Genomic DNA, 13,018 nt, shown 5'->3' on the forward strand with positions numbered 1-13,018 from the left:
TCCTCTGACACAGAGGGCAGCTCCACATCCTTGTCCTCGCCTGCTGACTCTCAGCAGCTCAGGCCCCCTGGCCGGAATGGAACAGCCCATGGCCGGGACCACTCTGGTGCAGGACTCCCAGGGGACAGCTCTAGGTCAGACCCACATGCAGCCATGACCCACACCTCCTAGCTATGAAGGGACATCTTAGTTGGTGGATGTGACGCAATGGGTTAATCTGGCTGTTTCTCATACATTAAGCTCACCAACGCATGACTTCACATTTCTAAGCCCATGTCACTGGCCTCATCTAGAGTAGAATTTAAAAGGGATTAATTGGTCATTCCTGAAATAAAGTGCTAAATTACATTGCTTCATCCTGTGGAGCTCCTAGAACTCAATGGAACAGCCCCAGCATGCGAAAGTGAGACGTGGAACCCTGCTCTTCTCTCAGCTGCGAATCGGCGACCCTGGTGTGGGGCTGTCACCTGGAAGCCTGCGAGCCTCTGGAGACAGGCGGCCAGCTGACTGAACCAACACACGGTGCTCTAGTCAGCTCCTCTGGGAAGAAAAGCACCCCAAACCGGCTTCCCTGGGCCGGCAAGCCACACACTGCACTCCAGTGGGAGGTTTGACAATTGGGGCCTGAATCTCCCTAATCTTCTTGTCAGTCTGAAGACGTCCTGGGAAAGCACGATTGGTGTGGTGAGAACTGATCTGAAGGAGGGGCTGGCATCCTTCCTGTGGTCAAAGTCGTTTTGTACATATCATGATCCTGGGTAGGAATCATCTTTGGACAATACTTAGAGATGCTGGAAAAGATTTATATTTTCTTCATAAATTTCTTGTTTCCTGTGTAATTTCAGGATTTTAGGATTCTTGTTTGCCTTGAGTTAAAGCCTCTGGAGAAGTTGGGGATTATGGCATTAGTGACACTGCAGTGGACCCTCCATCTCCTGGTGGCACTGGGCTCAGCTCCCCCCAAGAACAGACCCTAATGGGACCAGAGGTAGCCCCAGTCCGCCCCGCCCACCCAGCCACATTCTGCTAGGTAGGGGCTGACCTTGGGTTCTGTCTGCTGTGAGGAAAAGGCCGCTTCCTGGCTCATGGAGAGGGCCAGCTTTGAAAGGGACAGAGTCCCTCGCCGGCTCTGCAGAACAATGCCCTGCTGACTTCATGCACAAGTGAATCAGCACAGACCCAACTGAACTTTTCCTGGAAACGAAAATGTGCGTTGAAACACTCAGCTAAGGAGAGTGGCCAAATGCGTGTGGTGCCCTGCAGTGCTCAAGGGTGGCTCCGGGAGACCCAGGGCTGCTTCTGAACTCCACCCAATGAGGGAGAACAGACTAGCCTGGGCATCGGGCGGCACAGCTTGCTTCCTTCAGATGCAGCCTGTGCAGGTTCCCCAAGCCAGATTCTTCTCTTGTGCAACTTTTTATAGGAATTCTCTCAGAGGAACAGACTGAATACCAATACGCCCCATCACCCCCACACCATGGCCTAGTGTGTTTGTCATTAGGTTGTTTCCCACTGTCCTCATCTGGGGTCAGCGGTGGGCCTTCTAGGAGCTTCTCTGCAGCTCCCCTCACCTCGGTCCCCCGCGCTTTTCTGTGGAGAGGTGTAGTGGGGAAGCCCCAGTCAGTCACCTACTATGTGCAAACCTGGTGACTTTGGGAAAGGTATTCCATTTTCCTAAGTTCCAATTTCCTCACCTGCAAGACAGGGATAATAAAGGACCTACTCAAACGGCCTAAACAAAACGAATCTCTTAGTCTAGCAGCTGCATGTGTACATGAACCCTCAATTTCAACGATTACTGTTGTGTCTTGAAGGCATGGGCCTCTGAGGGCCTCTGAGTGGACTCACGTGAGCCCTGGAGTTAATGTTCTTCAGACATCTCAGGGAACTCCCCGGGGCGAAACTCCTCCTCAAGACAGTGCTAGGATCCCGTTGCCCTCCTGTGGGCAGTGGACCCTTGAGGACGAGGCTCTAGACAGACCAACGGGTGGGCCGTGAGCACCTCAGAGGAAGAGGCGTCCTTCCTTTGACTCTCCCAACCTCTTAGCAATCCCAATACCTATTTCCAAGTCCATGAAGCAGACAATGTCACTGTGGATTTTCTTACCAAGAAAGGCTTTATTCATAGGAAAGACACTGCACAACCGAGAAAACCGTGCTTTCTTGAGAACACCCACATGCCAGGTGCTGGGGTGTGTGCTTTTCATCAGTTCTCTCGATTCCTGTGATTTGGGATGGATGCCTTCTTGTGCAAGGTATGTCTGCCTCCTCCCCAGTGTCCTGCTGTAATTCCAGGAACGTTCGTACTACTCATTTCTTTGAGCGGAGTCATTGCAGGCCTTTACTAAAATGCTAATTTTATCTAGAAGGAAAAGTTTAAAGTGCAATAATCATCCATGGAGACTAACCTGAGATTGCAAGCTGTCTGTTCACCCACAGAATTGAGGAGGAGTGGGCATGGTGAATTTTCCTATGAATAAGAACACCAGGAAACAGGCCTGAGGAGCAAGTGTGAACATAATGATGGTGGAATTTCCTTCCCTTCTTCTTCTCTCCTCTCTTCCCTCCCTTCTTTCCTTCCTTTCTTCCTTCCTTCTGTGATGGAGGAAATTGATACTGCCACCATCCCTTCCTAAAGCCAGGGAAGAATCCTAGAAATTAAGGAGGAATGATCAGGAAAAACATCCTTGTTCGTGGACGTGAGAGAGCTTTGTAAGGAAATCCAGGCAGGGAGCAGGATAAGGCAGGACTGTTGGATCACAAGAAGTAAAGCCAAAGCTAGTTTGATAGGAGGAACAGGAATGCCTGGGTGAGACCAGATGGGGAGTTTCGGAAAGAAATTAATTTTTGAGGTTAAAGATGTGTTTGATTCTAGATACTCGGGGAGGAAACAAACCACAAACCACAAAATGGAGCAGAAGCCCCCAAACGTCCCCCTCCCACAGGGGACAGAACTCACCTCGCCCTCCTCCTGGAGCTGCTATGGGAAGCCAGGGCTCAGGCCAGGAGAGGAGAAAAGTCCCTGAGGATTTGCTGGAGGCTGTGAATTCCCAAGAGAGCTCTGGGCTCATCACTGTTTTCGGGAGAGGCAGCGCTCTGAGAAAATGTGAATTCTTTGGAGAAGCGGTGGAACTGGGACAAACTTAGAGTTCACAATTCAGACAGAGTGGTGTGGGAGGAGGTTGTCCTGGCAGAGGGACCTTAGTGAGTAAAATCACAGAGACATGGAGGGAGGGCACTTTCAGGAAATTGCAGGAGGTCAGTATCACGCAAACAAAGAATTCTAAGAGGGAAGTGGGGGAGGGGAGGGGACAGAGGGGCACTGTGGTCCAGGTGCCCTGTGCTGTCAGATTGAGAGAAATATTGAAGAATCTTACACACACACACAGAGCGAGCATGATCAGATTTGCTCTTCTGGGAGATTGCCTTGATGGCAGCATGGGACTGGATCCAAAAGGAGGATGTTGGAGATGGAGGCCAGGTGAGAGAGAGTGAGGCTTAATTTAGGCACTGATAGAAGAGATGGGGAGGAAGAGAAGATATGGGAGAAAGCAAGGAAGAAGAATTTTGGAGATCTACACTTAAATATGTGTCAGAGGTGGTATTACCAACCAAAGGGGGTCTGCTTTCTGGAGAGCTAAAAATCAGTCTCTCCACCGGAAGTAGCTGTCACACTGAGTAGAGTTTATCTGCAACAAATAGGAGACCACTTGGAATCATTTCCAAAGTCCTGGCCGTCCCCAAACACAGGACAGCAGGGACCTTTCATTTTGGATGGGGAATGAATATTCAAAAGGGAGAGGCAGGCATTCACTTGCACAGGCTCAGTTGAAAAACACGCCTCCACGTACAGTGCAGGTAAATCAAAGGGCAACTTTACATCATCTCTCAGCTCATCTGTGCAGGAGCTGCTCCTGCGGTGGGTCTGGGTCTGGTTCAGGGTAGTTGATGATGGCATCTCTTAATACAACATAAAAGAAAAAAAACAATTTGGACAAACAGTTAAATGCTTCTGAAACCTCCCTTGAGTTCCTGGGGACAATTAGTTGGTGACAGTGGGGGCAGAGGAGGTGTTTGGGGTGAATCCAATATTGCTGACCAGGGTGACCCTATGAGTGGTTGCTACCTCTGACAGCAATGGGGATCCTGGAGGAAGAGCAGGTTTAGGGGGTGGGGAGAAAGGGACGTGAGCTCCACTTGGAGGAAGTTAATTCTTAGGTGGCTGTTGAAATTCCAGGCAGAACTATTCAGGATATATTTGGATAACTGAGTGTGGAGCTCAGGAAAATGGTCCTGCTGGGGAATATTCTTGGTATTAAAAGCATGTGAATGGCAGGGATTTCACAGGGGGTCATGTGAAATGAGAAAAGTTGCCCAGCATGAGCCAATAGGAGGGTCCATCTTGGGGGTGTGAAGATATCAAGGAGCACAGGGCATACTGAGGAGGACCTGGCAGGGCCGGGAGAGAGCCAGGAGTGAGGGGTCACCCAGGCCAAGGGAGGAAAGGGCTTCTAGAATAAAGGAGTGTTCCCTAGGGCCAGCGACAGAATGCCAAGGAAGGAAACGATGGAAGAGAGACAGCTGGCTTTGGCAGGGCCAGTTTCAGAGGTGGAATGAGGAAGAGGTAGGTGACAGTGAGATAATGGGCTGTGAGAACGTGAGATTGACAAGCAGAAAGAGTCCTCCAAGGAACCTGACTTTGAAAGGAAGGAGAAAGTGGAGAGAGAGAACTTTGGGGAGAAGATGTCAAGATGGTCTCTAAGCTGAAAGAGATGTGACTGTGTTTGTAGGTGGTGTGAAAGGAGCCCACGTGGATGGACAGGTTGAAACTGCACAGACGAATGAAAAACGCAGAGAGGAGAAGAGTGAACAGATAGAGCACATCTCTGAGGAAGCTCAAAGGGAGTGCTGTCAAGGCCATGGGAGGAGGGGTTACGCTGACAGGAGCAAGGACAGGCTTCCGGGGAACTTTGGGAGACAGTAGGGGTGGATCCAGATATGGACAACTTTACATCTGTGGGGCAGGGACTTCACTCCTGGTTGCTTCAATGTTCTCTCACAAGTCGAGGCAAGTCAGCTTGAGAGAAGAAAGTTTGTGGGCGAAGGAACTCAAAAGTTTGCATGGAATTTGAGAGGGGATCCGTGGAAACTCAAAGTAGGGTTGTTGTAAATCTCAGAGCCCAGCTCAACAACCACTTTGTACAATTTGTGGTTTGTGTGATGTTTCTTTAGAAATACAGAAGGAGAATGACCAGGTGGATTCAGAAGTGTGTTTGCAGGGAGGTTGGATGAAAGAACACAAGCAGAGGATGTTGCGGCTGTTGGCGAGAAAGGGCTGAGAAGATACGCTCCGGGTTTCAGGCTGGGTGAAGAAGGAAGGGAACCTTGAGGGACTGAGCCAGGAGTCTAGACCTACTGATCTGGATGAGCTGCTGTCATGAGCAGATGGGATACCTCCAGAAGCTGTGATGTCAGGGTTAGAAGCCGAGCAGTTTGGGGCTCTGACAACGTCCGAGGCACACACAGGAGTGGATGACGAAAGGGAGTATGAAGGAAGATTGTAGGGGTCAGGTGGTCAAGAAGCTGTGGGACTAGGCTTTTTTATTAAACAGCTTTATTGAGATATAATTCACATACCGTACAATTCTCACATTTAAAGCGTGCAATTCAATGCTTTTTAGTAAATTTGTAGAGTTGTGCAACCGTCACCACAATCTAATTCTAGAACATTTTAATTACCCCCAAAGGAAACCTATATCCATTATCAGCCACTCCTCTTTCTCCCCCACCCCAGCTCCAGGCAACCACTGATCTACTTTTTGTCTCTAGAATCTGCCAGAGGCTGGGCTTTGGGTCCATGATCTGCGTGGACATTGAATTAGCTCTGCCGATGGGCTCCTAGGTGGTGATCCCCCTGTGAGAAGCTCCCAGAACCTGTTCCGCACTTTCTCCTCAATGCCTAGAAGACTTCCCAACATAAATAAGCTTGTAAATGGACACTTGCTGAATGGTGGGCGCAACTGAACTGTTCCTTGAATTAAAAAATCTCAGAAGATGAGAGGAAATGATTATGAGCTTTGGGAAGATTTAGTGTTTTCACTCTTTGCCTACATACAGTTTTGCTCTTTACTCAGAGTTGTGCCTTCATACTGGGAAGCAAGTCTGGATATGTCCATCTCCATGTGCCTTAAAGGCCACGCCCTACGGCAGCATTCTTCAGGGAGCGTCCACTGTTCCTGTGGCGACACAGACCAGGCGCCAGGGAGCTCAACTTCATGGAAAGGACTTGTTCTGAGGATAACTGTGGGCCCTGGGGTGACACACTCCCCTTGATAATCAGAGAGAAAGTTCTATTATTGATTTGCCGTAGTTATAGGAGCAATACCCTGTCTGAGCAATCTGGTCTGCCACACGTGGTCGTTCCCCCCACATTCTTTTACACCGCAAGGGTGAGATGTGCTTTCAGAACAACTGTGCAGAAGCAAAGCTACACGAGTGCCAGAACATGCCCCTTTCCCGACAACATGGACCTTCTCTCTTGTCTCATCAGCATGACCGCGGTTTCCTATACTGGCAGGGTGTGGACGCCTTTTCCTCGTGGTCTCTGGGCTGTGAGGGCACACGCTGTGTAAACATCCAGAGCCATTAACCGCTGTGCAAACACGACTTACCCACCTGTGTCACTTATCCACCCCACCCTCAATAGAGCAAGGCAAGCTGAGGGCAGCAGGACATTGTCAGCCCGGCTCCCTCTCCAATGTTGGCTGTGACAGTCCCACTCCTGACTGAGTAGTTTTCTAACCAAGATATCCAGCTGTCTCTCTCATTTGTGAGTCTGTATTTTGTTTGTTTCATCACTTGTTCATAAAATTTAACAATTTTGGATAATATCATTAGAGCCATAGTGGCAGGTACGAGATGCTAGAGCCGCGCGGGGAAGGAAACGGGTAACTCGGGGTGGGGGCCGCAGCTGCGGCAGGAAGCAGCACATGACCCAAGTCTTGTGTGCGGTTGTAAAGCAGGATAAGAACTTGCGAGACTTCCTATCTGAAGGGAGAGTCATAGAAGGTTTCAAAGTGGCAGAGGAACATGAGTCAGTCTGCTCCAGGAAGACAATTCTGGAGGAGATGAGAAGATCAAGGCTGTGCAGGATGCCTATGTGTGTGGAAAGAATGAACTTCTTGTGAAGGAGGCTTTGTTCCAGAAGGCTGGTGATTTTCCTGTAGCTGCTCTCCACTTCTTCCAGGGTTCTAGATGTTTTAGCCAGAGTCATGGGTTCTCCAAACGAAGACTGCATTTTGCAGCCTCCCTTGAAGGTAGGGGAAGCCATCAGACCAAGTTCTAGCCGGTAGAATTTAGGCAGAGGAGTTGCGGGCAGCTTCTGGGTGTTTTCTTTAAGAAACTGCAGGCCCACGTCCTCGGCCCCATCTTCCATGTCCTCCTGCCTCCTGCTGCTCACATCCTTGGGGACACCATCTTGACCTCTGAGGATGGGAACCAGCCTGGTATGGCGAAGCATGACCTGAAAGCACCTGTGTTTCCAGGGACTCACAGAGCCCTGGAATGCCCACCTCTGGACTCGTGTGAGTGACATTCAGCTCTCTGTTTTAAGCCACTGTTACTTGGAAGTTTCTGTTATTTGCTCCAGATCTAATTCTAACTAATGAACAGACCATTTGGGCCAAAATGGGTCCTCCTTCCTTTCTGGCAAAGTTTCAGAAGTCATAATGCCCCTAGCTGAAGCATATCAAAAGGCTCCAGAACTCTCCACCATCTTAGTACCAACTGCTGGGCTCATGGCTGCCATTTGTTCCCACCTCCTGAGCCACTCATGAGTCCCATCTTAAAGCCACACATACATCCCCTCGACGATTTATGTTTCTGTCATCCACCTGAATGGCAAGGGAAAACAATCTTCCCCACAGGACAAAGGATTCCTTCAGTGTCATGCCGTAGAACTGGCTTTGGGGCTTGGTCCTTTGTCACAGCTCCTGAGTGAGTCCCATCCTTGGAGGTGATCTGTGCAGTCACTGCAGTGGCATGGCAGCCAGAGCCCATGATCAAAGGAAGGCAGCCATGGAAAGCCAGCTCCATGGCGTGCAAGGGCATCCATTCCCCAACTCAGGCCAGGGCTTCAGGGACGTGGGGTCATTATAACCACTGGGCAGCCCCTTCCAGAACAAAGGGGCTACTGAGACCTGCTGGCGGGCATCTGGTGGCCCCCATCTGATCTCCCCATGTCTTTTTGTTTGTTTGTTTAAATTGTTTCAGGCAGTCATTCCACGTTTGCGAGAGTGAGCACAGAAAATGAAAAACCTCTTTCAAGAGGATAAGAAGGTCAGGAAGGGGCAAGGCGTGGCAGCCTGGCTGGGATGCCCCATCCCTCCTGCTCCTCATCCTTCTCCAGAAGCTGATCTGAGAACTGATCCTGGTCTCATTTAATCACCTTTGGCAATGGCTAAGCTCTGGACTTTTAATTTTTGTGATTGCCACAGACTCTTGAGGGGGAAAGCAGCCCCTTATGCTCCTTAGTTAAATTTCACCATCATTTCTAATAAATGTTCATTTACAGCAATATACTTGTCAGAGAGCAAGGCCTGCAAAGCAGAGGGCTGTCCACTCCGGGGCCAGTTCCTACGAGACAACTTAGGGCTCCATGGTCTGCCCTTTCCTAGGAAAGACGTGTGGGCCTCTCTCTGCGGCTCACTGCAGCAACCGCCGTCCTGCTTTGGCCTGCAGGACACTCGAAGGTGGACAGTCGGAGTATCTTGCTGGGCCTGTATTCTTTCCATCGGGGGATTCTTTACGTCATGGCGGTTTCCTCCAGTCTACCTGCATCATTGGTATCTTCAGCCCATCAGCCACCCACCCACTAAAGGAGAAAGGAACAGAGTCAGCTGTTGTGCGACTTGCTTTATGTGCGCAGTGCCGAGATGCAGAGGCCTGGCCCACGTCCATTCTCCCAAGCTCCGAAATATTACACTGTGAAGAAATGCCCAAGCAGTTTTCCAAAGAATGCAAAATGTACTTATCAAATTAAGACTTTTCAAAGACATCTACGTATTGAGCCAATTAAGGGGATATTGGCAGCATCTATGAAAATGATCCATTCACAGCGCACCACTGGTGGTCCCCTTGGCCATGAGACACTGACAACAGTGACCCTGTGTGCCAAGCTGCCCTAAGGGCTTGGTAGGTGTTGACTCACTCAGGGCAGGTGAGCATGCAGAGTGTGCACCACCAGTATGGGTAGGGTGGTGGTGAGAATGGGCAGTGCGGGCCTTGGAGGCAGATGCTCGAATTTGACATTGAACTCCTCCTTCAGAGCTGCATGACCTCGGCCCCAAGTTATTTCACCTGTCTGTGCCTCACTTTCCCCTGCAGAACGGGAATAGTAATCGTACTGCCTCCTGGGTTTCTTTGACTGAAGACAAAATGAGATAAGCCTGTGCCTACGAAGCTGGTGAAGCCTCAGGTGCAGGCAAGGCCACCTTCTCGCAGCCAGGTGAAAGAGGTGAGGCTCTCTCACCCCAACTTTGGAGGCCTGGGATCGGCCTGGGTCTCCTACCCTGGGGGTAAATCTGGTGCATTTCACTGGGCGTGAACTAAGGCTCCCAAACACCAGTAGCCTTCCGGCTGGCTTGATTCTAAATTAGTTTCCGATTTTCTGCTTATGGGTGATGTTGGCCCAGAGCCCTGGTTCTGGGTCTGATCCTGGAACTGGTTCTAGAAGATTAATTCACATACAAAGTCTCCCCTGATACTGCATCCTCTGGATCCAGTCTTTGTGCCTCGGTTCACTTATCTCCTTGGCTCAAAACACCCTTGTCTGTCCTTCCCAATCTACCCCCAGGTTCCTGTGCAGGCCCTGCTGCCTCTAAAGGTTATGTGGTTCTTTCTGTCCCAGCCAGTGATGGCCTCAGATCCTCTAGAGCGATCAGAACCAATGGTATACACACACACTCACACACACACTAAGAGACATATAACACATGCATACACACACACATATAATGTACATGCATGAAAGACATAGAAATGCACACCTTTGTATTTGGATCATCTCTCTCCAATAAGCTCAGAGGAACTCGAGATCAAGGACCATTTCTCAGACACTGGTAGATGTTCATGCCATGACTTGACATTTCTTATGCATATTTCCTCTTAAAGATTCAAGGATAAGACCTTTACTTCCTGTAAAAAACAAGAGAGATCAGATAAGAGCGAGGAAAAAATAAAAATTCGGGAATTTTTTACTTAAAAATAGTAGGATGTTTTCAACAACACACACTATCTCATGAAACCTTAATTGTTTCTGAGTGAGGTGATTTCCCGAATGTTCTCCCAAATGGTACTCTGGAGTTTGACCTTTATCTTGGACCCAGTGGGGCTGAGCTTACCGGCAGGAGGAATCAGTGTCCTTTGGGGACAGTGTGGGGGAGGGAGAATGCGTGAGAACTAGCACCACTTTTACTTGTAAGAGAGGACCACATCTGCCTGAATGGCCTGAACTATGAAGCGATGGAGCAGGGAGGGCGTTTTTGTGCTGTTTGTTTGCGACAAGGAGACGGGAGCAGGACACACTGGAGGTGAGCCCTTGCTACCTGCGTGCCCCCAGTGAGCTCTGCAGCCGTCTGTCTCCGAGCTTCCCAGGGCTGCTCCATTGTCCTGGGGGTGAGCTGTGGTTTATAAAGCACACTGCTGTTCCTGTGTGGGAGTATACCTGTCTACACTAGGGGGCAGGGTCTTTGGAGCTGTTTTCTCTTGTTTATTCATAGAACACTCCAGCATCTGTTTCACCAACAACAAGGTGCTGGACAAAGCACTAAAACAAGAGTATTAGAAACAGCCTCTGGTCTTACCGTGGCCACTGTGTGTCACTGGCAGATTGATCAACCTCTCTGGGCCTCAGTTTTCCTTTCTGTAAAATGAAGAGATTAAAGATTAAACTTTATCAGTACCTTTTTAAAACTTTTTTTCCCTAATCAATGGAATTCCTCCTTAAAGTGGAAGCATAAATGTATCACCTTTATGTACGTAGCAAACCAAAACAAGGCTGCTGGGACTGAGGGCTGTACCCAGGGCTCAACCTCTTCGGCTCCCTTTTCCCCCGAGGTGGCCCATGAGGTACCCAAGGGCTCAGGAGAGTTTGAGGACAATGCACGGGCTCATAGTTACATCTGCGTAGAAGCCAGCCCTTGCGCCACGTCATCTCATCTTCACAGGGCTCCCGAGTGCTGGCTGGCTCTGCCAGTGTTTTTACCTCCATTTCACAAGGAGGAAAAGGAGGCTCAGAGACGGCGGTGACTACCCAGTTCACACCCTGCTGTGGGGCAGCTTTTTGACTGAATCAGGATGTTCTTTCTCCTAAGTCCTTTCTCAAGTCTTACGATTCTAAAACGTAATGTGCCTTTGAAACAGGACAATATCTATGTGTAAGATGCAACGCTGGAAACACTGTCAGCGTCGTAGGTTCTCGTGATTCTCCAGGCTGTCGTGGGCGGGAACCAGGTGGCCACAATGAGCAGAACCACTCCTGGGTTCATTCAGGGGAGAGAAAGAAGCCCACGTCGACGGTTATAAATGGCTGAGTTGGCTTCAAGGACTGTTCACAGGTTAGAAATGGGCCAAGCATTGGAATATGACTGCCAATTTTGGATGCTAGAAATACTACCCTTTTCCACACTCGTGGTCTTGCCTTCAACTTTCTCTGAGTTCCGTCCCTGCCCTCTTTTCTCCTCATCCTGCTTTGAGACTTTGGTGAGACTCTCCAGGAATTTTTCTCCACTGTCTCCACACCATGGTGGTCTCCCTTCACTTTCCAGAGTTTCTGTGGCCCCAAAAGTCTCCACTCATTTTGCACTTGCCATGCATTGCCTTATTTGTTTGATAATTTTTTAATGTATGTACGTCTCATCTTCCCAATCTGACGATAGGCTTCTTGGGGACAAAGTCAGATCTCGTAGCACATTTGGAAAGGTATGGATAACTGTCACGTGAGCAGTGCCTTCCAGGCTGAAACACTCACCGTCTTAATTGGCCCTCGCTGAGGGTGGTCAGGACAGAGCCCACCGACCTCACTTGGAGAAGATAAACTGAGGCTCCGAGAGCTGGCGGCTTTACTCATCTTTGTGATCCTGAGATGAGTATATTGTGTGGCACAAAAATGACATTTCGTGGAAAAATAACGTGGCTTTCGTTTTATAAAAACACAAGAGATGCTCAGAAGCCCCAGCCCTCGGTCAGTTGTGCAGCTCCCCTCTTAGCTGGAGACACAGGGAGAGGCGGGGCGTGATGGGGCAGCGGTGGTCGGGGAGCCAGAGTTTGGCTGAAAAGCAGAGAGTGAAATGCAGAGCTGGGCAGACAGCAGTGCCCCGCTCCAAGCCGCCCGCCCGCCTGCCCCCTCCGTGGCCTTCCCCACAGGATTCAGTCGTGTGGCACCTTCTCAGAACAGCTCCCTTCTGAGGAAATCCTCCCCGTCACAGTACACACATCTTTAAGACTCCCCTTTTGAAAACAAACGCTGCGCCCGTGAGACTTTCCCCTCCAAGCCAAAGGGTATCTCCTGCCCCAGAGCCAGCTTCTCGGAAGAGTTCCCATGGCCGCCGCCTCCGTCTCCTCCCCTCCCACTTCCCCTCAGCCCACTCCAGTCTCGCTCCCACCCCGTCATCTCACCCAACGTGCTCTGGCTAAGGCTACGAGTGCGAAACTCCACGGGCATTTTTCAACTATGGTTTTTCATTTGCCCTCTCAGCAGTAATTGACACAGTCATTGACTAAAGTTCCTGAACATCCTCTTCTCTAGGCTTCTGGAGTCCACAGCCTCTTGGGTTTTCTCCTCTCTCTGGCTGCCCTTCTCCTTGGCTAACTGGAAACGTCTTATCCAACATCAATGTCCTCTGGAAGCAGTCCTGGGCCGCCCTCTCTTCTTAGTCTATATTATGTCCCTCAGACAACTCAGTCCACATCCTGTTTCACGACCCTCAGAGCTGTATCTCTACCCCAGACCCCTTACTTG

The sequence above is a fragment of the Equus caballus genome, chromosome 8, assembly GCF_041296265.1.
Source record: "Equus caballus isolate H_3958 breed thoroughbred chromosome 8, TB-T2T, whole genome shotgun sequence".
Lineage (NCBI taxonomy): Eukaryota > Metazoa > Chordata > Mammalia > Perissodactyla > Equidae > Equus > Equus caballus.